Source organism: Mus musculus, chromosome 11 (assembly GCF_000001635.26).
Source record: "Mus musculus strain C57BL/6J chromosome 11, GRCm38.p6 C57BL/6J".
NCBI classification, from domain to species: domain Eukaryota; kingdom Metazoa; phylum Chordata; class Mammalia; order Rodentia; family Muridae; genus Mus; species Mus musculus.
This window is the reverse complement of record NC_000077.6, coordinates 65611926-65635468: the sequence shown is the minus strand read 5'-3', so window position 1 is coordinate 65635468 and position 23543 is coordinate 65611926. Positions and strand designations below refer to the sequence as shown.

Sequence of the window (23543 nt, the reverse complement as noted above, 5' to 3'; positions counted from 1 at the left end):
GCCTGGACTGTGCTAACAGCACCTTTTCAAGTTCTTGGAATTCAGGCACATCCTGAGAGGAAAGAGGCAGGCTTCCATGGTGTCTCCCTTCTCTTGCCAGAAAGATGGATAGATTGTGGGGATCTGAGCTTTGAGCATTGTTAGGTATGGCCTTCACTAAGGGGGTGGAAAATCATTGCTTATTCTTGAGCTTGGTCCCCTAGTGAGATGTGAGCCTTTCAGTGGGGTCTTTGCTTGAGAGTCTAGGGACCTTGCAGTGAGCAAACAGATTGTGAGTATCAGGGTCGAAGACATTCTTGGTTGCCTTTAAAAGACCTCCAAGGACAGTGTGGCTCTTTGTATTCATTTCACAGCCCACTTTCTCCACAGGTGAGTAGATGAAGGGTGCCATGCATCTCTAATGAACTGGGGACATAAACATGCACATTAGGTACATGAAGACTTTAGCAAGTCAGGAAGCAGACTGACAGAGCATTGGTACTAGAGCCAAACAGCAGAATTGTGGAGGAAAAGTGGCTTCCATTCTAGTTGCTGTTTTCGTCACAGGAGCTATTTAACAAGACCCTTCCTCCGATCCCTGTGATTTTTCTGAAGCTGCACACAATATTATCCACTATTCAAGTAACTCTTTCCTGCCCACATATAAATATGTGGTACAATTTAGTATATAGATTGCACATGGTAAGAGACTAAAAATAGTAACAGTTATAAAATAGAACAATGTTATAACATCATACTTAAGTTACTTTAAATTTTATTTTAGATCTCTTTCTAGAATTCAATATTGTTAGACAGCAGTTGACTGTGCATAACTGAATCTGCTGAATATGGAATCATGGGTTAGGAGTGTTGTTCATGTTGCTGAGTGACACAATTTTACTAGTTGTTCAGGATTTGTGTGTTGAGAAACTAGAGAGGCTTTGGTTGGGAGATTCTTTGACCCCAAATGACATCTATTGGGTCATTACATAGTATCCAGTTGATGCTTTTCTGCTCAAGATGGCTTCAGAGCTATGGCCCATTGCAGAGACAGGTGGCGGCCTTGGCTCTCGGGGATTCTCCATGTGGCCTCTCCAGCAGGAAGACAAGTTTCAACATGGCTGCTCAGTGCTTCTAGAGTCCAAAACAAGAGCTATGAGATGGTATAAATGTGTAAAAGGAGTTCTCCTCTTAGCAAAATCTACCTGCAGTCTGCCAGAGGTGTCTCCTTAACCAGCAGGCAACTTGGGGGCAGCCTCTGCCCATGATTCTTGGGAAAGCACTGGCCTTGGGGTCAGCAGGGTCTGGCTATGCAATAGAGGGAGTGTCTTAACCCAGCAGCTCGCTTATGGGACCTAGGGTCGATTGGATGCCATCACTCACATGCTCCTTGAAGGAGCAGGAGGCAACAAATGGCTGAAGAAGTATCTGTTGGTTGGAATTGGGAAGATCATGTGACTGACACAAGAATTCTGTGGGTGGCCAGGCTAGCCTGCAAAAGCTCTCCACCCTGTGTGCAGGGATTCTTTCCCTTTCAATTTTCATATCAGCATACATTAATATAAAGTTACAGGGTTCAAAAAGAAAGTTTCACTCAAGTATGCCATGCTTGCATAGACATTGATGTTCAAAGGGAGATGTGAGCAGTAGAATCTGAGATATTAACTATTATTCCATCAATACACATAACCCAAGGGTAGGCTAAGTTTGTGAAGAATTGATTACATGTGCCAAGATTTCAGCCTTCAGCCTGATCTCTTCAGAGCCTAGCCCTCAAAATCAGCACCCCTCTGCAGCTTGGAGGCTCCACATTCTAGTCCCACCTCCATGTGAAGTCATCTGGAATTCAATGATATCTTATGGACACCAGGCCCCTCTGCCGAGGCCTCACCAGAGCCCAACCTGCACCTTTCTGCCTGTTATCACAGCTCTCTTAACCTGTAATATTGAGCCTCTTGTGTTTGCAGAGAGGGAACCAAGGCTGGAAGATGGTAAATTATATACTAAATTCACTCTGCTTCAGCAAATCAGGGCATAGGATGGTCTGATAGCCACTCGTCTTTTTAAAAGGTTCTGAAGGGAACCAGAGCGGAGCGTCCTTTAGGATGAGCAGGCCTATATTTCCTCATTTGTCAAGGAGCTCTCAGTTCTGGTCACAAACCATCCAGGTTACACTGCTCCCTTCTCCCTTTTTGTTCAAGACAGCCCTGGCTATTCTGGAACTCTCTCTGTAGGCCAGGCTGGCCTCCAGCTCATAGAAATCTTCCTGATTCTGCCTCCCAAGTACTGGAGTTAAAGGTGTGCACCACCACCCTGCTGTTTCCTTCTTTCTTATTCTTTCTCCTTCCACCTTGCCCCTCCTCTCCTTTCTTCCTTCTCTCCCTCTGCTTCCATTGCCTCACCCTCTTCCCTCCTCCTCCATCCCTACTTCTCTATCCACTCCTCTTATCCCCTGCTCCTTCTCATCTTTTCCTGTCTTGCCCTTTCCTTCTATTTTCCTCTTACCCTTCTTTCCCTCTTGATTCTTTTTACACAAACCATGGTCTTGGGCATGCTAAGCAAGTGTTCTGCTACTGTGAGCCACACCCAGGCCTTTCTCTTTTCTTAACCAGGAATTCAGTGGTTGGAGGGTGTTTCTGCAGGAATATGGGCAGGACAATGTCTACCAGGCAGCACAATTTCTGTTCTGCACAGAACTGTAGTGAGGTAAAGTCAGAGATTGCATGAGAATGCCAAGGTCCCGAGAACTCCTTGTGATCCTGTTCTTGCTTGGGTCCCTGCTGTAGACTCTCAGGAAAGAACCACTGTCTGCCTTTTTATGTCACTTCTGACTTTACCCACAGGGTAGTGAAGGTGGACAGTGGAAAGGAAGAGTATTAGTCAACTGTCTGGTATCTCTGTACCCCAGAGCCTCATCTGCCTGTTGGTGGCACCCACTCTTTGGGTCTCCACTGGGAAACAGGTGCAGTCATGGGGAATACTGGGAACATTTTTCTTCATTTTTAAGGTGTTTGGTTAAGATAGTATGTCTCTTGCTGTTTTCTGTCATAGTCAATGAAGCTTGTCTCACATTACTGTCGATAGAGAAGAGCATGAGCTCTTCTCTGTTTACACCTTGGTGTCTTTCAGAAGACAACATGGAGGAATTCTACCTGCTGTTGTCTGGAATGTCCTAGAGGCACATGTATTACAGGTTTTAGTTCCCAGTGTGGCACAATTGAAACTTTGAGGTTTCAGGTCACTGAGGAATGTTCTTGAAGAGCATCATGGGAGCCCAGTCTTTTCTCTCTCCCTCATTCTTCCTTCCTGACCACAAGGTGAGAATCTTTACAATACCATGCCCATTTCTTGCCATAACTTGCTACGTCACCATAAGCCCAAAGCAATGGGCCAGCCTATAAGATAATTAGACCTTTGTTCTTTATATGCTGGTGTCCTCGGGTATTTTGTTACAGTGACAGAAAGCTCAGTCACACCCTGCTAAGCCTATTTGCACTCATACTAATAGATCAATACCCTTCCTCTTTTTCCATCTTTCCACTCGCCTCTCAGTATAAGAAAAATAAGCCAGTACAGGTTTTGAATGCTGGACCTTGCTGTCCGTATTAACTCAAATTTCCAGGTGATGTCCCCACATCACAGAAAATCATGCTAATCATCTTCTCCCTGGGTACTGTTGACTTCTTTGCCTCGGCAGTAGAATACAATGATTTTCCCTGACAACTTTAACTGTTAAAAGTGTATCAACTTTTCAAAGCTATGCACAGGTTTTTGTCTTCTAGGGGCATCTGTCTTTGAATCTTTGCCTGTCTAAGTCTCACCTTTCTGGGGGCCTCATAGCAACACTTTTCTTGGTAACAGGCTACAACATTGTCAGGCACTGATATTAGGAAGATCTTAAGGGCAGTAAGAATGATCACTCCTCATCCCCCAACCTCCTGCATTTTCCACTCCAGAGTTACTAAAGAAAATGGTATATTGTATGTAAAGACAGTTCTCAATTATTGTTAGAAAGCTGTGGTTTGCTATGCAGAAGCCGAAGCTCCTTGTTTTATGTACGCTGAGCAGATGGCTTGCTTATCTGGGGCAGACTTGGTCTGTTTAATGTGACCAGGTCATTTACCACTTGGTGGCAGTGTCCCCCAATGACAAGACTCCTAAGTGAATACTACATTCTGATAAATGCTCCAACTACAAACCAATGCCACCCCTCATCTAGATTACCTTTGTTATGGAGATTTTTGTATATATACCAATATACCCTAATCTATATACCCAATATAATAACATACCGAATATATCCTAATGTACTATACCCTAATACCAAAGTTAATCACTTGGCGTGTGCCGCTGCCATGGTGACATGTTTTGGTTAGTTAGCCTTTTCTTGTGAGCCAAAGGATAGAAATGTGCGTTCCTGTGTAAACAAAAGGCAGCAGTAGTAGGTGTGAGAACAGTGCTCATATGTGTCTAGGCAGGGAAGAAGAGCTGTGAGATCAGGTGCATTCAGTGTGGTATGGTTGCAGACAGAAGGAAGAGTTCGTTCCTTGTAAAATGTTCTGTTCCTCCCAGAAGGTAATGCAAACATAATTCAATTCTGGAAAATCCTGAGACCACGGATTTAGGAAACATTGTGTATACCTACCACATGTTCCTGTTTTGTATGCTTCAGTTGGCCCCAAAACATAGCTATTGTAATGTGCTTCAGTTAGCACTGATATGTCGGTGTCTCTATGGTGAGTACATTGGAATCCTTTTGGCAAATACCCAAGGAGTGGCAAGGCTGGGTCATAGACTCATAGACTTTTGGTTTGTTTGTTTGTTTGAGAAACAACCATACTGGCTGGCTGAGTTTCCACTCCCACCAGCAGTGGCTAAGGGTCCCCTGCTGTCCACAACCTGGCCTGTTTGCTGTTGCTCATTTTTAATGGCCACCCTTCTTCCTGGAGAAAGTGTAATCTTAAATTAGTTTTAACTTGCATTTCTCAGATGGCTAATGAGGCTGAATATTTTTTTCTTGTCTAAGGACCATTCATATTTCCTCCTTTGAGAACTGTCCATTCATTTCAGTGGCCCACTCACTGGCTGGAGTGTTTGTTTTCTTGTTGCTTAATATTTTTAGTTCTTCGTGTAGTCTAGATCAATTCTCTGGTTAAAGGTGTGGCTAGCAAGAATTCTATCCCATTCTGTAGTTTGTCTCTCCATGAGATTAACTGTTTCCTTTGTGTACAGAAACATTCGCATTTCATGTGGTCTCAGTTGTCAGTTGCCAGTGTTACTCCCCAAGCAACTGGACTCCTGTACCCTTTCTTTCCGTTCATTCTGGCGTTTCAGGTCCTGCAAGATCTCTTGTTCTTTGGAGTAGGTTTGGGTGCAGAGTGAGATACAAGGTTAGTTTTTCCTCAGTGTGTGAATGTCTTGTTTTCCCAGCACCATCTCTTGAAGAGGCTATTTTTTTCCACTGTGTTTATTTTTTTATCCTAGGAAAAATCAGAACCACACTAGAGTATAAACAACCATTCCTGCTTGGGCAAGGTGGAAAATGCCTACATACAGTCTCAGCACCCTGCAGACTGAGGCTCACAAATCCAGCCTTGGCTACATAATGAATTCTATATACCATTTTGAATGGCAACGTTCTTATACAGCTTGGGTCCTGAAACCTTGACTAGGGGAGACAAGGGAATGAATTATGGACACACACACACACACACACACACACACACACACACACACACACAGGTACAGAGAAGTTGGGGTCAGATGGTCTGGGCTCTTAGCTGGAGAAGACTCAGCACTCTAGAGTCTCACCATGTTTATTGCATAAAGCTGAACAAGAAGGTGGCAGCGTATGTACACAGCTGAACAAGGAAGAGGCAGGGCTAATATTGCAGTGACGATAGGGGTCTTATCTTCAGATATAAATGCCTGGGTGGGTGGAGAAAGCTGCAGTGGATATCGTCTGTACTCACTGTCAATATCTATACATAGGCTAGAGGAAGGCTTGGCCGTCCCTCTGGGCCTTATCGCTGGGGTCAGGGAAGCTCTGACATTCACCTGAGGCATTAGATCCTTTGCATGGCAATGCTCATGTGAACAATAGACATTCACTCAGGACTTTATCCATATTCACTCAAGGCTTCCTCAGCTTCCCACATTATATAAATATAATACACACACACACACACACACACACACACACACACACACACACACACCACACCCTTTCTTGAAATACCCATCAACCAACCAACCAACCAACCAACCAAATCAAATCAAAACAAAAACACCTGAAAAAAAATCAAGTTCCACATAGCTGTATCATCTAATGTGCTCATTGTCTAATTGACCTATGTGTGCTTCCTCATCTGTAAAAAAGAGACCATAATGGTTGCATCTTCTAATGTTATATGAGGAACAAGTAAGATGCGTGTATATAAAAAGAGAATGCCCAGTGTACAGCAAGTGCTTAATATTTGTCACCATTTTCAGTGGTGTCAGTGTCATAAAAGGTTATTTTTAGAGAGAGCTATGTTTTAGTCATGGCACCCAACAAGAGGCAAGAAGGAAAGCTGAAAAGTAACCTGAGGTATAATAATTGTGTATTTCTGCAGTTTGGCATACAAACAACAGGGAGGCACTTCAGGAAACATCAGTGGAAGGCCCTAAAATGTTCCATAGTGTCTCCAACACCATCCTTGGGTCCTACGTCCAGGTATAGAACTTCCTGTGCCTTTTGGAGTCAACTGTGCTCCATCACTGCCTGAGACTCTCATACCAGCCTCCCTGTTGGGAAGTGGGTGAGAACTCCCACCTGCAAGTCAGCTTGCCAGACAGGAAAGCTCTGCCACCCAGAAGCAGCCATGCTCAGCTGCCTGCAGCTCATCTTCACACTGGCTCTGTGGTCATTTTCCTAGTCAAGACATATAGGAAGAAAAAAACCATAGACCTGTCTTCCAAGAAGTCATAGGTCCCAAAGGGAGAAGGATGCCCTTAGGTGATCAGGAAACAGCTTAGGTCAGCCACTGTGTGAAGAAGATGTGCATAGTGGGGTAGGGGTGGGGTAGGGGTGGGGTAGGGGTGGGGTAGGGGTGGAACGGGGAAAGAGCTTTCCCCTGGCCTTGAGATTGAAAAGAAGCTTACACTCCCTGAAGAGCACAGGTTGCCCTTCTCATCTAGGGTACTTTTCTTCAGCTTGCTGCCACTAATGGTCTCCTGTCAACATCCAAAGGGAGGGGCTACCATGAGCCATGACCTTTGCCAAATCTCAGGGTTTACAGAAGACCCTTCCTGGATCTGAGTGCTAGGCCCCAAACCCCAATCCCCTACAAATGGTAGTGCCATTGACAACGTCTTAAATGACAGTCTGGGCTCATCTGAGGCTGGACTCTGACAGGGTAAAACAGGAAAGGCACTGAAATATGAGCTCCTATGTTCTACCTCTGCAGTTTCACTGATCTGCATTATTATGTTTTTAACTTAAAGACGAGCTAAACTCTAGCAGAGTACACATAGCATTAACTGTATAATATAAATTTATGTATTATTATATATTAACCATTTTATATTACTATGTAACAATGTATCATATAATGATATATGGTATTGATTATTAATATATTAATTATATATAACTATTATCAATATTATATACACACATATATATATATACACACATATATATTACAACCGTAGACGTCCTTTTTGGTGCTTTTTTTTAATTTTAATTAGAACATATTAATTTTACATAGTGATTTTATTATGGCATTTCAAACACGCACACAATGTTGTATCATCATATTCAATCCCATTACCCTGTGTCTTAGGGTTACTATCTCTGTGATGAAGCAAAAAGGCAAGTTGAGGAGGAAAGGGTGTATTTGGCTTACACTTCCATATCACTGTTAAGCATTGAAGGGAATCAGGACAGGAACTCAAATGGGGCAGGAACCTAGAGGCAGGAGCAGATGCAGAGGTCATAGAGGGACTCTGCTTACCAGCTTGTTCCCCATGGCTTGCTCATCTCACTTTCTTTCTTTTTTTTTTTTCCAAAAACATTTTTTAATTAGATATTTTCTTCATTTACATTTCAAATGCTATCCCAAAAGTCCCCTATACCCTCCTCCCACCATGCTCCCCAACCCACCCATTCCCGCTTCCTGGTCCTGACATTCCTCTGTACTGGGTCATATAATCTTCACAAGACCAAATTCCTCTTCTCCCATTGATGGCCTACTAGGCCATCTTCTGCTACATATGCAACTAGAAACACAAGCTCTGGGGGATATTGGTTAGTTCATATTATTGTTCCTCTTATAGGGTTGTAGATCCCTTTAGGTCCTTGGGTACTTTCTCTAGCTCCTTCATTGGCGGCCCTGTGTTCTATGAGCATCCACTTCTATATTTGCCAGATACTAGTATAGCCTCACAGGAGACAGCTATATCAGGGTCCTGTCAGCAAAATCTTGTTGGCATATGCAATACTGTCTGGGTTTGGTGGTTGTTTATTGGATGGATGGGGGGGGCAGTCTCTGGATGGTCCTTCCTTTAGTCTCAGCTCTGAACTTTGTCTCTGTAACTCCTTCCATGGGTATTTTGTTCCCCATTCTAAGAAGGAATGAAGTATCCACACTTTGGTCTTCCTTCTTCTTGAGTTTCATGAAATTTGCAAATTGTATCTTGGGTATTCCAAATTTCTGGGATAATAGCCACTTATCAGTGTTATCTCACTTTCTTTTTTTTTCCATTTTTTATTAGGTATTTAGCTCATTTACATTTCCAATGCTATACCAAAAGTCCCCCATACCCACCCACCCCCACTCCCCTGCCCACCCACTCCCCCTTTTTGGCCCTGGCGTTCCCCTGTACTGGGGCATATAAAGTTTGCGTGTCCAATGGGCCTCTCTTTCCAGTGATGGCCGACTAGGCCATCTTTTGATACATATGCAGCCAGAGTCAAGAGCTCCGGGGTACTGGTTAGTTCATAAAAAATATGGAACACTTCACGAATTTGCCTGTCATCCTTGCACAGGGGCCATGCTAATCTTCTCTGTATCGTTCCAATTTTAGTATATGTGCTGCCGCCGAAGCGAGCACGTTATCTCACTTTCTTAAAGGATTCAGAACCACCAGCCTAGGGATGGCACCACCCACAGTGGGCTGGGCCCTCTCTTATTAATTATTAATTAGGAAAATGTCCTACAGCTGGATCTTACAGAGACATTTTCCTCAATGGATATTCCCTCCTTTCATATTGTTCTAGTGTGTGCCAAGTTGACATAAAACTAGTCAGGACATTCTATGGCCCCTCCCACTCCTACTGACTTTCTTCCTCTTCCTAACTAGTTGCCACCATGCATTTGTGTATTCCCCCCGCCCCTCTCAAATGAGCTTGTAATTTGCTTACAGGAGCATGAATAAGTGTTGTTTGTAGGACCTTGGACATCTTACTAGAGCCTACTGTACTGAAGACAATGTTTTTTGGGGGTAGGGGCCAAAATTTTATGGCTCATTGGGTAAAGGCACTTTTCCCCAAGACTGTTGACAGAGTTTGATTCCTGGTGGTAAGAAAGAAATGATTCCTACAAGTTGTCTGATCTCCACTTGCATGTGGTAGCAATGCTTCTCCAAGAAATAAACAATAATGCAATAAAGATAATAAAAATAAACACTTAAATGTCCCTTCCTCCTCTAGAATCTATTAACTGTGTCTAAATTCCCTGGGAGCAGTAGGATCCTATGAGCCCCACCCAGTCTGTGATAAGATTTGGCAGAACCTATTAAGATGGGCCACTCATTGCTGTGAGTGAACAAGTGCTACAGCATGCCCCTCCCTGGAGTTGGTTCCATATCATTTCCCTGTTCTCCATCATTTTTCCTGTGCCTATAATCTTTCCACCCTTTCTTCTAACATGTTCTCTGGGCCTTGGTGGTAGGGGATGATCCCATGATTAATAACCGCAATGACACTATTCTCAGTGCTATTGTGACAGGGCAAGACAGTGCAGAGGTTCTTCCATCTTCTGTTCTTTCCAAGGCCACTGCAAGCTTAACTAGAATTCCCTTGGTGGAGAATCCAATAGAAAATTATCCAATTCTATTCTAAGACACAAGTCCATGATAAATAAGCTAGTTTATGTTAGCTTCTGTTAAACTGATTGCCTGTGCAAACCTCTCCCTGCAGCTGCTAAGTGAGATAGCAGGATGTAGATTTTTTCTTTTAAGAGCCCTTGGTCTAAACTGGGTGGTGGTGGCACATACCTTTAATCCCAGCACTTGAGAAACAGAGGCATGCTGGTCTCTGATTCAAGGCCAGCCTGGTCTACACAATGGATTACAGGACAGCCAGGGCTACACAGAGAAACCCTCTCAAAAAAAAACCAAAGCAAAATAACAACAACAACAACAACAACAACCAAACCCCTTGGTGTAAATATTCTAGACTATACTAAGGTCAGAATATCTCAGTGTGGTCCCAGCCAGCTAGAATAAAGACTTTCAATTGGTTATATATTTTGTCTAAGTGGTCATCTCTGAGGGGCTCCCCATAACACTATTAGCCACTGCAGTTACTTCTAAACAAAGCTTCTCTGACTGAAGTTGGCAGCAGCAGAAATCTAAAGGTGTACACAGTTGCTCTGAAGGCAATTTGATGGCCACATCCTGTCCCAAAACAAAAGCTGCATCTTCCCCGATTAAAGCCTATGCCTTCCTCAGGCTATTGATAAAGCTTACAATACCAACAAAAGATTCCTGTGTGTGGAGGAGACCACATATTCAACTCAAGGGCACTGGTTACCCCAGTAACACACCTGCCATGATTGTACCAGTGGATGCAACTTGCCTGGCATGTTGGTGGTGCTTCGTGTACAAGGACCACAGCAAAATAAGACAGTTGATGGCAGTTCTCTCCCAGTAGCCTGCACAGGACCATCTAGCAATATGAGACAAGACACCAATGATGACGTTTTCAGCCAATTCCAGCTTGATTTTTCAAAGTTCTATGACCAGAGTATGTGTTGCCTTCAGCACCAGGGTCTTATCTTCTTGCTCTGGGGGGCAATCAACAGGCTAATCACCTTATTGGTTTGGGGGCCTCCTCCAGAGCACCTGAGCAGGAGCTGGTAGAGAGAGAGCCCACTCTGGCACTGGGATTTTCATTTACGAGCCTATGGCATCTGGGAAGAGTTTGATACACTCATGCAGGGGACCTATATTCAAACTATTAAAATATGTTTTTAACTTTTCAATATTCATTTTTATCACTTAATCTCTCTCCCTCCCTCCCCCTCCACCTTCCCTTCTCTCTCTCTCTCTCTCTCTCTCTCTCTCTCTCTCTCTCTCTCTCTCTCTCTGTGTGTGTATGCGCAGGTGAGTGCAGATTTCCTTAGTGGTCAGAGGTTGATCAGATCGCTTTGAGCTGGCATTACAGCTGTACCTGTACTTGTGAACAAGCCAGATGTAGGTTCTGAGAACCAAACTCAGGTGCCCTGAAGAACCAGTAAGTGCACCTAACTGCTGAGCTATCTCTTTCCCCACTTAAACTTTTAAAAAGTAGCTTTTCAAGTATTGGATTTCTGTAAATTTTGGTTGACCCTCTCTTCCTACTCTCTTCTCCCCACACCCCATGTCTACCCTCTCTCATGTGAACCTTTCACTCCTCGTACTTCTTCCACTCTTGTAGCTCCTGTTTTTTCCTGCTCCCCAAGCATGGGTCCCTGCACACACACACACACACACACACACACACACACACACACACACACACACACACACACGCACACACACACATGCACACACACACACACTCTCCCACATAAATGCTACTTTTTGGTTTTGGTTTTGGTTTTGGTTTTTCTGAAGTGTGGTCTCATACTATAGCTTGGTGGACTGAGAACTTCCTGTGTAGCCTAGGCCTAGACTGCCATTGAACTCAAGGTCATTCTTCTGCCTCCTAGCCTCCTCTCTGAGTACTGAGATTATAGGCATTAGCCACCATGCCAAAACATTTGCAAAAGTTTTATTAGTCTAAAATGCAAGTCTGAACCCTAAACACGAGTTCCCCATTTCTTCCTACTCCTTGTCCCAAGCAAAGAGCCTCATTCTCCATTCTGTTTCTATGCATTTAAGCACCATAGACCCTTTGTTCTAGGCAGGATCCTTCAATATGTATATTGTGAATGGCTTATTTCACTTAGCATAATATCATCCAGCTCATCTATATTATAACATTTGTCAAGGCCGCCTTCTCTAATAAGGCTAAATAAAATTTCCATATGTAGTTTCCTATATTATTGCTTACTAAACTGTTGATTTACACTCCAGCTGTTTGTACCTTTTAGGTCATATGCAGAATGATATGCTGAATTCCACCTTCTACTAATTGTTTGGTATGGATATTTTTCTGTCTATGGGGATATTACTTAGGCAGGAAAAAAGAATTATAACCTCTGTATGAACAGAAAAGGAAATCTATTCTCAAGGGCTGGGAACTGGTTGTTTTCTGTTGGAGTTCCTCTCACTGCCTCACCTGGTAAGTCTAGAAACCCCAGAGGCTCCTCAGTGCTTGGCTCAATGACTCTTGCTTCAGGGTAGGCAGACCCAGCTGTGATGCTCTGTTTGGGGGTCTGCTTGTTGCAGTCCTTGGGAGTGAGGACTCTGCACAGAATTGGAGGGCAGGAGGGAGGTTTGGAGAGTCTTCTGGAACTGGTCGCAGGGAGATTGAATTTTTTTGTGATGAGACAGACTTTCACTGTGTAGCCTAGACTGTCTTTGAACCTGTATCTTCCTTCTACTCGTCTTGTGCTTACCTACCAAATCTTTGCTGGGATTTGAGTGCTCAACAAAAGATATTTTAAAAGATGACTTCATCTTGTCATGTTTCTTATTTAGAAGTAATAATAATTACTACGATAGAACATGTAGAAGACAATAGTTGCCACTCAGGTCTGATTAATTCCAAAGTGATCAAATTCAGTGGCCATATGGAGCTGGGAGGAGCCTGAACTCAGATGTAATTCAGTCGGCCACCTGAGGAGGAAGGCACATTGGCAGTAGATTCTGAGGAATGCCTCTCTGCATGGAAATATCTTTTCTTAAAGACTTTGGTGATTTCTTAGTCAGGAAAAAAAGGAAAAAAAAATCACACTCTAAAACACTCACTTGGCCAGCCTCACTGTTGCTGCCACAGGATTAGAGAGTTGACTTTAGAACTGGAAACTCTCAGACTCACTTGCACTTAAGGATCTGTCTTCCCAGCTGATTGCACTGTGTATGTAGGTGTTAAATTGAAACTATAGTGGGAGCTGAGAACCTTGTGAAGAAACCTCACCGAATTGGCTTTTCTCCATTAAATTTGTAAATTTGTAAAACTTTCTTTGCACCTGGTTCTCATCTTTGAGCAGTAATTCATTAGTCTTGAGGTAATTTGAGAAATGAAGGCATGCTGCTCCAGCAGTGACCCCCCCCCCCCCCGGGAAGGTTGGGCAATGGTGAACGTATCAGGGCTCTTAGGATGGAGACAAACACAAAGTATGAAAGACATGGTGGCTTCCTTGGAAAATCCACAATTAAAGACTCAACAGAAATGAAAGGGAAGACATTGTGATTGGTTTATTTGCATGAGGCCTGATGGGAAAATTTAAATTAAAAAATAAGAATGTGGGGCTGAGGTTGTGACTCAGTGGCCACAAGAGAGAGACCTTTTCATATAGAGAACATGCTCCTTTCTGTCTTTACGAGGAAACTTTCTTGGTGAAAGCTATCAGCATAAAGAAGTAATAATAGTAATACTACTACTACTACTAGTAATAATAACAATAGTAGTAGTAGTAGTAGCAGCAGCAGCAGCAGTAGTAGTATCAGATATTTTATGGTATAGAGGGAGGGGGAAATATAAATTAGTTTCCTCATTAACTGAGAACTTAATGTCTTTACTTTAACAATAGGCATGCATTGTCTTTCAGTCATGAAGTTTGTAAGTCCAAGATCAAGGTGTCAGCAGGACCTTGATTCCTCTGAAAGCACCAGGGAGAGACCTATCACAAGCATCTATGCCTGTTCCTGTTAGCTCTTAGACCTGTGGTAGGCTAACCACAGAGTCTCAGTGGCAACCTCCCCACAGCTTCAAGTCCAAAATATCCTCTTTCTATAAGGATACTGGGTATCTTGGATGAGATTCCACTTAAAGGGCCACATCTTAACCGGATCTTCTTCTAAAGGATTCATTGCCAAATAAGGTGACACTTGCAGGTATTGAGAGTTAGATCCTCAATAGCTTTACAGGGAACACAACTCAAGCCATTCCCAATGTCAAGTAGAAGGTAGGGTAGTCAAAGAACAAATAAGGCCCAATGAAGTGCTAGTGAACCACAGAGCTGAAGAAATCAAACACTGGGTCTCAAGGGGATGTGGGAGGAGAATCTTCCATGAAGAATGGGGGTGTCTTGTGCACTTTCCGGCAGCAACAGTGATGCCAAGGTGAGCAGAGATGGAGATGAGAAAAGCTCCGTGTATCCATAAAAATGGGGAAGGAGAAACAAGAATTCATGCCCCTGGGCCCCAGCAGTGAGAGCTTGGAAAGATGAAGCAGAACAAACAGGAAACCAAAACTCTGTGGCCTCTAGAGGAAGAAGAGAAACAAGATAGTGGTTTCTGAGAAGGTTGGAGCAGAAGGGGTTTGGAGATGAGCAGGGGAATCCTTGCCAAGGAAGACAGATATAGAAAATGGCAGTGGCAATGGAGCAATGTGAATGTCACTGGTGACTTTGATAGGAGCATTTTGAAGGAACAAATGGGAGGGGAAACACGCTGTAGAGTAGGTGGAAGATGGTGCCTAGAGAAGGGATTGCCCAGCATCTCCACCTCCTTCAGAAAGTTTCCTTTAAAGGGAAACAGAATGACTAGATCTAAATGTCAAGGGAGGGATTAGGTTTATTGTTTTTCAAATGGATGAGAATAAGAGTTTCATGGTTGATAGAGATGGTGGAGTATAGAGGGAAGGTTAACAATAGGAGAGTCAGTGGAATTGTTACAGCATTAACTGTGAAGCTATAGGTCAAACATTTAATGGGAGGATTAGCTGAGGGACACAGTAGATCCATGAAAACAAGGAAGGAGAGGCAAGAGGAAAATTTAAAGTCCCATACAGGAAGCCTTACCGATGTGTTGATAAGAGGATCTAGAAAGGTTCTCATTACTTCTACTTATCCAGAAAAAAATATGAAGCAAAGTTAGTAGCAGATATTAAAAGAGATGTTTGATTATGATGTTGAATCTATTAGGCACATGGAAAAAATAATTGTAGTAAGGTCTCAATGTAGGATAGCTAAGAAGATCCAGGCACCAGCTTAGAATTGATAGTCATGAGTTTCGAGTGACTGGTCCTATTGATGGGTGGTTTTTGCAGCCATCTTAGGCGTCACAGGTTCAAAGGTCAGAGAGGGAAAAGAGTCTGAACAATGAGAGAGGGGAAGGAAGGGAGTTGAGGAATATATGATTAACTGACTGTAAAGAGTGCTATGGAGTCTAAGCTCTGTGAGAGAAGAGAGGGCTGGTAAAGGCTGGATGAGAAAGAGCAAGAGCTGATTGACTGAGTACCTGAGTCCCTGGTGGAAGTAGGTTTCCATCAGATAATATGCTGAGAAGTTATGACACAGTCATGGCAGCCATTAGACATAGGCATCTGGGATTGCGGAGTAGTGGATGACGGTAGGTATTGGTCAGGTGTGGGGCATGGCCATGAAGTGAGTGTTAGGAGGAAAGTGGAAGACAATTTAAAGACCAAGGCCATGTAATTACAGGCAAAGAGGTTAGGACCTGGGCTATTGGAAGATCACTGACTGTTAGAGTAAGTAGAAAATGTGACAGAAGTGTCTTCAGAGAGAATTCAGATCTAAACCCTTCAAGGACTGAGGGGGAAGCTGAGGGTGGGTGACTGCAGGGAGACACTTGTGAAGACAGAGGAATGAACTTTGTGGTTGAGGGTGCTGGGGGCAGGGAGGGCAGTGGTTAGAATAGTCAAGTGTAGAGGCCTACGGAGTTAGGGGAAGAAAGCTGTCAATGTTCCAGAAAGAGCAACTGAGTCTGCAGCAGTGCACTAGGTTCAAATAGGACACGGTGATGGGCTAAGGGCTCTGGATAGAGTCTCCCTTTGTATGGAGAGTTCAGAACTTTGAGTAGCAGGGCGTAGCTATGAAACACAAGTTGGCAGGGAGGTAGGAGGTGGTGGACAGTCTGGCTTCATCAGGGATGCAGGCTTCCATAGGTTCCATCGCTGACTAGGATTGTGAGGCTGTTGGTATGCTCTGGACCACAGAACATGGGATTTTGGGGAGCAGATGGGTTTGGCTCTCAGCCACCACTCTGCCTCTGTGTTTGGCATCCTGGATGAGCCAGACATCTGGGTCTCTAAGAGCCTCCTTCACGTCCTCTTCTGGCTGAGTTAGGCATGGCCAACTTCCTGTGGGTATGACATGGAATAGCCTCAAAAAGGAAGACTACCTTCCTCCTTAGTTTAAAATACTGTGGTTCTTTGGAAAGGAACAAATGGGTAGATCAGGAGGTGTGCTCACAGGCACCCCATCTCAGCCTGGGGTTTAGTCATGAGCAATTGTAGCCAGGCTTTTAAGCATGAAGCTCAGTTATCTCAATATATTCTAATTATCCAAACAAATGCATGATTTTGCTTCTTTGTGGAAAGATAAAAGACTGTTTTCCCCACAATGATAAACAAAAAGATTGTTTTCTTAGCTGATGGAAAAGTTAAACTGCTGTTCACAATGTTTTGTCTGAAGCCGACGACAGGAGCAGCTTTAGTTCTTACCATTTATAGCTATGCAAGAAAGGTAGGGTTTGGAGAAAGCATCCTTTGTGAAAGGCCTTTTTGACAGCTGTGACTCGAGGAGAGCGGGAGAACCAGGGTCTGTTCCGTAGAAGGGTTGAATGCCTTTCCACGGATGGTTTTTGTTGCTGCTGTTGTTTGGGCTTTTAATGACTTCAGAGAAAGGAGGTACTGCTTAATGCTAGAGTAACAAGAAAAGGGAACAGTTCAGAAGGTGAATTTTAAACTGTGTCTTGTAGAATAAGAGACACATAAGGCATTTGGAGAGATAGAAAGAAAAAAAGGTTTCACAAACTCTTAAAATAAGACATAGGAGCTGGAGAGATGGCTCAGCGGTTAAGAGCATTAACCTCTCTTCTAGAGCACCCAGGGTTGACATTAAGTGCTCACATGGTAGCTAACAACTGTTTTTAGCACCAGGGGCCAATACTCTCCTGGCCTCTATTAGCTCTGTATACATGTGATGTACAGACAAACATGCAGGCAAAGCATGCATCCACATACATACTAATTGTGGTGGTTTGAATATGCTTGGTCCAGAGAGTGGCACTATTAGGAAGTATGGCCTTGTTGGATCAGGTGTGTCCTTGTTGAAGGAAGTGTATCACTGTGGGGGTGAGCTTTGAGACCCTCCTCCTAGTTGCACAGAAGACAGTATTCTCCTGGCTGCCTTCATATCATGATGCAGAACTCTCAGCTCCTTCTCCGGTACCATGTCTGCCTGCATGCTGCCACCCTTCCTGTTCTGGTGATAATGGGCTAAATCTCAGAACCTGTAAACAGAGCCCAATTAAATGTGTTTGCCTTTATTTATTTATTTATTTATTTATTTATTATTAGATATTTTCTTTATATACATTTCAAATGCTATCCTGGAAGTTCCCTATACCCTCCCTCCACCCTGCTCCCCTACCCACCCACTCCTGCTTCTTGGCCCTGGCATTCCCCTGCACTGGGGCATATAAAGTTTGCAATACCAAGGGGCCTCTCTTCCCAGTGATGGCCGACTAGGCCATCTTCTGCTACTTACGCAGCTAGAGATACGAGCTCTGGGGAGACTGGGTGGTTCATATTGTTGTTCCACCTATAGGGTTGCAGACCCCTTCAGCTCCTTGGGTGCTTTCTCTAGCTTCTCCATTGGGGGCCCTGTGTTCCATCTTATAGATGACTGTGAGCATCATATAAGTGTTTGCCTTTATAGGAGTTGCTTTGGTCATGGTGTCTCTCCAAAGCAAGGAAACCCAAACTAAAACCCAAATAAAGGTTAAAAAACCCTAGACATATCTATGCATATGTTAATTTTCTTAATGAAAAAGCACCATAGGAATGGCTTTCCAATACAATTGCAAATCTACTTGACTTGGACAAGATGTGCTTCTCCATAGAAGTGGGAGCCACGTGGTATGTGGGGAATGGAGAGCAAGGGAGAGTAGTGGGAGGAAAAGATGGATCAATATTTTAATTTTCACTCATAGGCAGAATCTAGACTTACTCTTCATCTACTTCTGCTTACATCTAGATGAAACATGAAGGTAGAAGGGGGACTATGTGAAGGAGGGGAGGCCAAGGGAGACCAACGGGGACAAGTTTGATCAAAGTGCAATGTTTCTGTATGAAACTGTCCAGAAAGAATATCAACCAATAAAGAAAATTTTCTATTGGTACATATGCCCCCTTCGTTGCATCTATTTTTTTTAACATAGACATGAAAACCTGCTGGGTAAATGATTGCAAATGCTGCTTTAAAATCCTTGCTCAAGTTTAAAGAAAGAGAGAATCACAAGGTGACAGAAAATAAGATGGTTCTAAGTCAGAATGGGAGGTGGAAGCTGATGCTCCCCTGGCCCTTTGAGACCCTGGGATTGGAGGCTGCAGATTGACTGTGGATAGCGGCATGGGGCTTGTACCTTCCTGGAATGAAGCCTGGGCCTCCAGAGGCTACTCTGGGGGAATGCCATGGGATCAGGCCTTAGGGAAGGAGAAATGTAAAGTCACCTGGAGACACTCACCCCAGGCTGCTGCTACTTATTTATGCCGTGTGCTTGGTGTAACAAATATAAGTAGAAATGGATACAGGCAGACAAGCTCTGGATCTGTAGTGTAGACCAGCCTGTGTACCCCAAAGCCCATGAAGCTGGATTCATAACCCAGAGCACACAGAGTGTAAATGAAAATCTGCCTGTGAGAGGAACCACAACAGTCACTCTGTAAAAGTCCTCTCAGTGGCCATTTGAAAGAATCATTAGTTTTAACCATTATTATTATTGTGTGTGTTTGCGCATGCTCTCAGACACACGCGTGCTAAGGCATGTGCACTCATGCATGCATGCATTCGTGCATGTGTGCATATATGTGTTTGGTTCTTTCCTTCTACCTTTTACGCACAGGTCATCTTGCTGGCCCAACATATACCACTTTTAGAGACTTTGGTCACCCCTTCATAACATTCTCTTGTGTTATTTAAACATCCCTTCACTCTGCCGAGTTCCACATTTATACTCAGGTCTGGGTCTCTCCTCTTCATTCCACAGGCTTCTCAGCTCCAGACTACCCTCAAAATGTCTTCATGAAGGAGTCTAATGCTCCCCAAAGCAGGTTAACAGTAACCTGTCCCTATCATGACACCTCCCTAGGGACCTCAGACTCTTGCACTTCAGTCCCTGTTTGTTCTTTCCCCCATTGGATGAGGGTGGTCTGCATGGTTGAGAATCATGGAAAAAGCATTTGAACAGACTATAGAAATTCTAGTTTGATGCCAAAGACTTAAGCTATAAGATGAATAATGAATAGAATATCAAGTAAACTAACACAGGCAGAGGCAACCTGTCTCTATCAGAGATTAATCAATCAAGAAGACACATTTATAACATAGCCAGGAAACATATGTAGCCTTTGACACAGGGATTAAGATTAAAAACATCTTTTATGTGCTTTGAATATGAATGTTCCCTGTGAGCCCATGAATGAGACACCTGGCCCTTAGCTGGTGGCACTGTTTTTGGTGGAGACTAGTTGGATGAAATAGTTCACTTGGGGGCGGGGCATGGCTCAAAAGGCTATAGCTGGTGTCCAATCCTGTCCTCACTGTCTGTTACCTGCATGCCGTCATGCCATGGTGTGCATGACCTTTTCCTTCCCGTGTTCCTGCTGTCCCAATGTTCTTCTTAAGTGCACGAGAGAAGTGACCATGCATAGAAAATTCTAAAACCATGAGCCAACCTTTAGCTTGTCTGTGACAGATAGTTTGTCACAGCAACTAGAAAGCTGATCAACACAATCCACCTTTCTGTAAATGACACAATATGAAGAAGAAATCATATTGGAACTCATAGACCATTGAGCATCATGCAAGGATCACAGCAGTACAAGTGAGAAGAAGACCAACAAAACAGAGAAGAGCATGAGATGCTGAAAACAGACGGATCGGTCATGTGACAAACAGAAGACCTTGACTCCTGGTATTTATATTTTGTGTGACTCCTTCACATTGGGTCAGAGTACTCCGAGTGGTTGCTGAGGTTGGAAGAAGTTTTCAAAAAGTAGTAGTAAAACAAAGAAGAAATTGTAATAAGAGAAATTGAAACATTGTAAGGAAAATAAATGAGAGTCAACCCAACAATATATAGAAAGATACCGCACACCCTCCTGTTCAGTAGATATGGATCAGGTGCTAAAGGTGCTAAAGCCAGACCAGAGATGGAGGGCAGGGATGTATCTTCTCGTGCATGGAGTCTGTGTTATGGAGGCAGGAGCAGGGAGAACACACTGACTGGCTAGAGATACAGATCTGACAGGCAAAGGCTGTCAGAAAAGAGACTGATGACCCAAAGGTGCCTGTGGAGCACAACTAAGGAGAACCAGGGAGAGATTGGCAGAGGGGAGAGAACAAGGCAGGAGGCCTCTCGATGAAATAGGCTTGAGGAAGAATGAACACCAGGCCAACCAGTCCAGTGGTGATGGATCCACAAAGGACTGTCACTCACAGAGAGGTGAGCAGTGGCATGGTTACCCCTTGTGGTCTGTTAGAGAAGTGTAAGTTATCAGTTTAAACTTTGTGCTTGAGACTTGAGCACAATGGTGAAGTAGCCCTGCCTCCTGACGCTCAATGGTCTTGCTGAAGAAGAAGGCTCTACGGTGCTTTCTGCCCTCTGAATATGGCTGTCTTATGTTGTCTCACTCTGGTTTACTGAGAGCATCCCGTTTTTTGTTTGTTAGTATATATATGAGCTCCTGCCATTCCCCACCTCCCTTATCTGCAGGAAACCACACTCTAAAAGTTCTAGGGGACACCTGAGACAGTGTAGTACTAAACTCACAATAGCAGTACTCTAATACTAAAACACTGGAGCTGATAATCAAATGCTACATGACTAGAAGCGGGTAACATATACAAGGAAGATACTTTGGACAAAGAGATGTTGCATGTTCTTGGAGGGATGGCCTCCTCAGAGGAGGATGGTAGAAGATTTCAAAATGATGCTTTATTAAAAGCTTATGGACTGTTTTTTTGCAGAATTTTTCTTTGGTATCTTGGGCCACATCTGACTGTGAGTGAGTGAAATCACAGACAAGTCAGGACCACCACACTTAAATTTTCTTCTGTGAGTTTTCTGATAGGGAGGGGGGAAAAGGCCAGAGCCAGAGCCAGAGCCCAGTATAACATCTAGCGCTGGCAACATAATGTCTACTTTGTCTTTCTTTCCCCTACAATACTGAGTTTCCCCTTTCTGTTCAGGTACCTAAGAAGCAGTTTTTACCATCACTGATGAAAACTGCACAGAACGAACCACAGAACAGGGAAAAATCTAAGAAAAATGTCAGATGAGTAGAATAGAATTAAATTACATTTGTTCTTCCATCAACAATGCGTCCCATGTCTTCCCATCCCCTCAGTGGACTCTGACACCAACAGGGGAGAGTCATTTCTCTCCAGGCTTGAAAATACTCTCTGTGGCCCCAGAAGGGTCCTGTCCCCACACCTCAGACACTACCTTTGCTCAAGATTTCATTTCCGTAACTCAGATGACATATCTGTGCAATTTTACAGGTAACAATTTCCCCCAAAGCTTCCAAACTCTCTGTCTCACAAGTGCATTTGTTCCTTGAAGACTTTTGGCTGCCCTATAAGCCTTGGGCCGAGAATGAACAGTTCATTCTGGTTATCAAAGCTTTGTCTAAATAAACTGGGACCTCACTAGATCCCACTTGGCTATGGAGCTAGGTATATGGACAGTTCATCTTGGAGGCATTCCAGAGTGGAGATGGTTATTGAAACATACAGAAAACAGACCTCCTTATTAGGAAGCTTCACGTAGGACGAGGCGCCCCCCCCCCCAGCCCCGGCTTTGTGAAAAGCATGACAGAGCAGCTCTGGAGTATTGGAGCCAAAGAGAAGTCTCTGTCCTCAACCAAAGATCCAGCCTGGTTTTTATAGGCTAGACATAAATCTGAGAACGTGTTTATAAAATAGACCGGCTCTATCTGGAAGGCTTAAGAAACAACTTTTATAGGTTAATTCTTAAGAAATCAATTTGAAGCTATTTAGAGACATTGCTAGTGGGATTCTTCTCACCCTGTTCAGCTGGGACATTTGGTTCATTCAACAAGACAGCACCCTTACATGTAGGTTCTTCATATTCATTGGGGGTGAGGGATTCTGAGTCCACTATGAAATGGATGGAAGATACCTTAAATATAAGCATCTTGTGACAGCATTTGGAGTTTGCACTCTGACAGGTGATTCTAGCCCTCAGTGGGAAACACTTGGGGTGTTGTTGGACATAACTCAAGGAAGCTTTGTCTGGGAAGGACTGAAGCAGACTCTGCCCAGCCTGTCAATCTTACAGGAGACAAGAATGGCACCCTGATCAGTGCCCTTTCTCTCTTCAGCAAATGCCACCATGTGCAAGTGCCATGTTTCACCTCTTGAGATATCCAAATTACATGGGTCAATACTTTTATCCCCATAGAGAATGTCTTATAAGGGAAGGAAAAAATGCATCGCAGGAGTTGTCATATAAAACACAAGGAGAGATTATGGTGAGAGAAATAATGAAATGCTTTCTGCCAGGGTCTAGATATTTAGAAAGAAATTAGTGTATTTAGGAGGAGGTAGTGCGACAAGAGGGAAGAAACAATATGGCAGTTATCTCAACACTCTTTATATTTAAAAGTAGTTTTGGTGACATTTAAAAATTTTGTGAGTGGGATTAAAGAATCACCTTATTGTAGTCAGAACTCCCCTGGCATGAAAGGACACACTAAGCCAGAAAAAAACAATCAGTATCACTGGAGAGATGGATTGAGGCAAAATTCTTGGGTCTTAACAAGGTTGCTTGGGATGAACATTGTTTGATAGCCAATGCTGAACATAAGTGCTGGACATTAAGCAGCAGGTCACCTTTCTGAAATAAGGTGGCTAGTCAGGGCAATAATAACAAAGAAACAGGGCAGGGAGAGTAACAGGAAATGGAAATATATATATATATGTATATATATATGTGTGTATATATATATGTATGTATACATATATATACACACATATATATATACATATATATATGAATAGTGATTAATGTGCTAATTATTTCTAAGAGAAAGAGGAATTGGTGAGAATCCTTGGTCACGTGGAGACTGATGTGGGAGTTTTGATGGATAGTTTGAAGGTAGAGAATAAAGATAACGAAGGTAATTTTGAGTAAAATAGATCTGTAGGATTAATTAG

The 23543-nt window shown here is 43.3% G+C and overlaps 1 non-coding gene across 1 annotated transcript; it reads right to left on the bottom strand.

Annotated features, from left to right (window-relative positions):
• Positions 1 to 8965: 8965 nt before the first annotated feature.
• Gm26128 lies at positions 8966 to 9075 on the bottom strand. Its single transcript, XR_003949976.1, has one exon. It is a non-coding gene; the product is annotated as a U6 spliceosomal RNA (small nuclear RNA).
• Positions 9076 to 23543: the final 14468 nt, after the last annotated feature.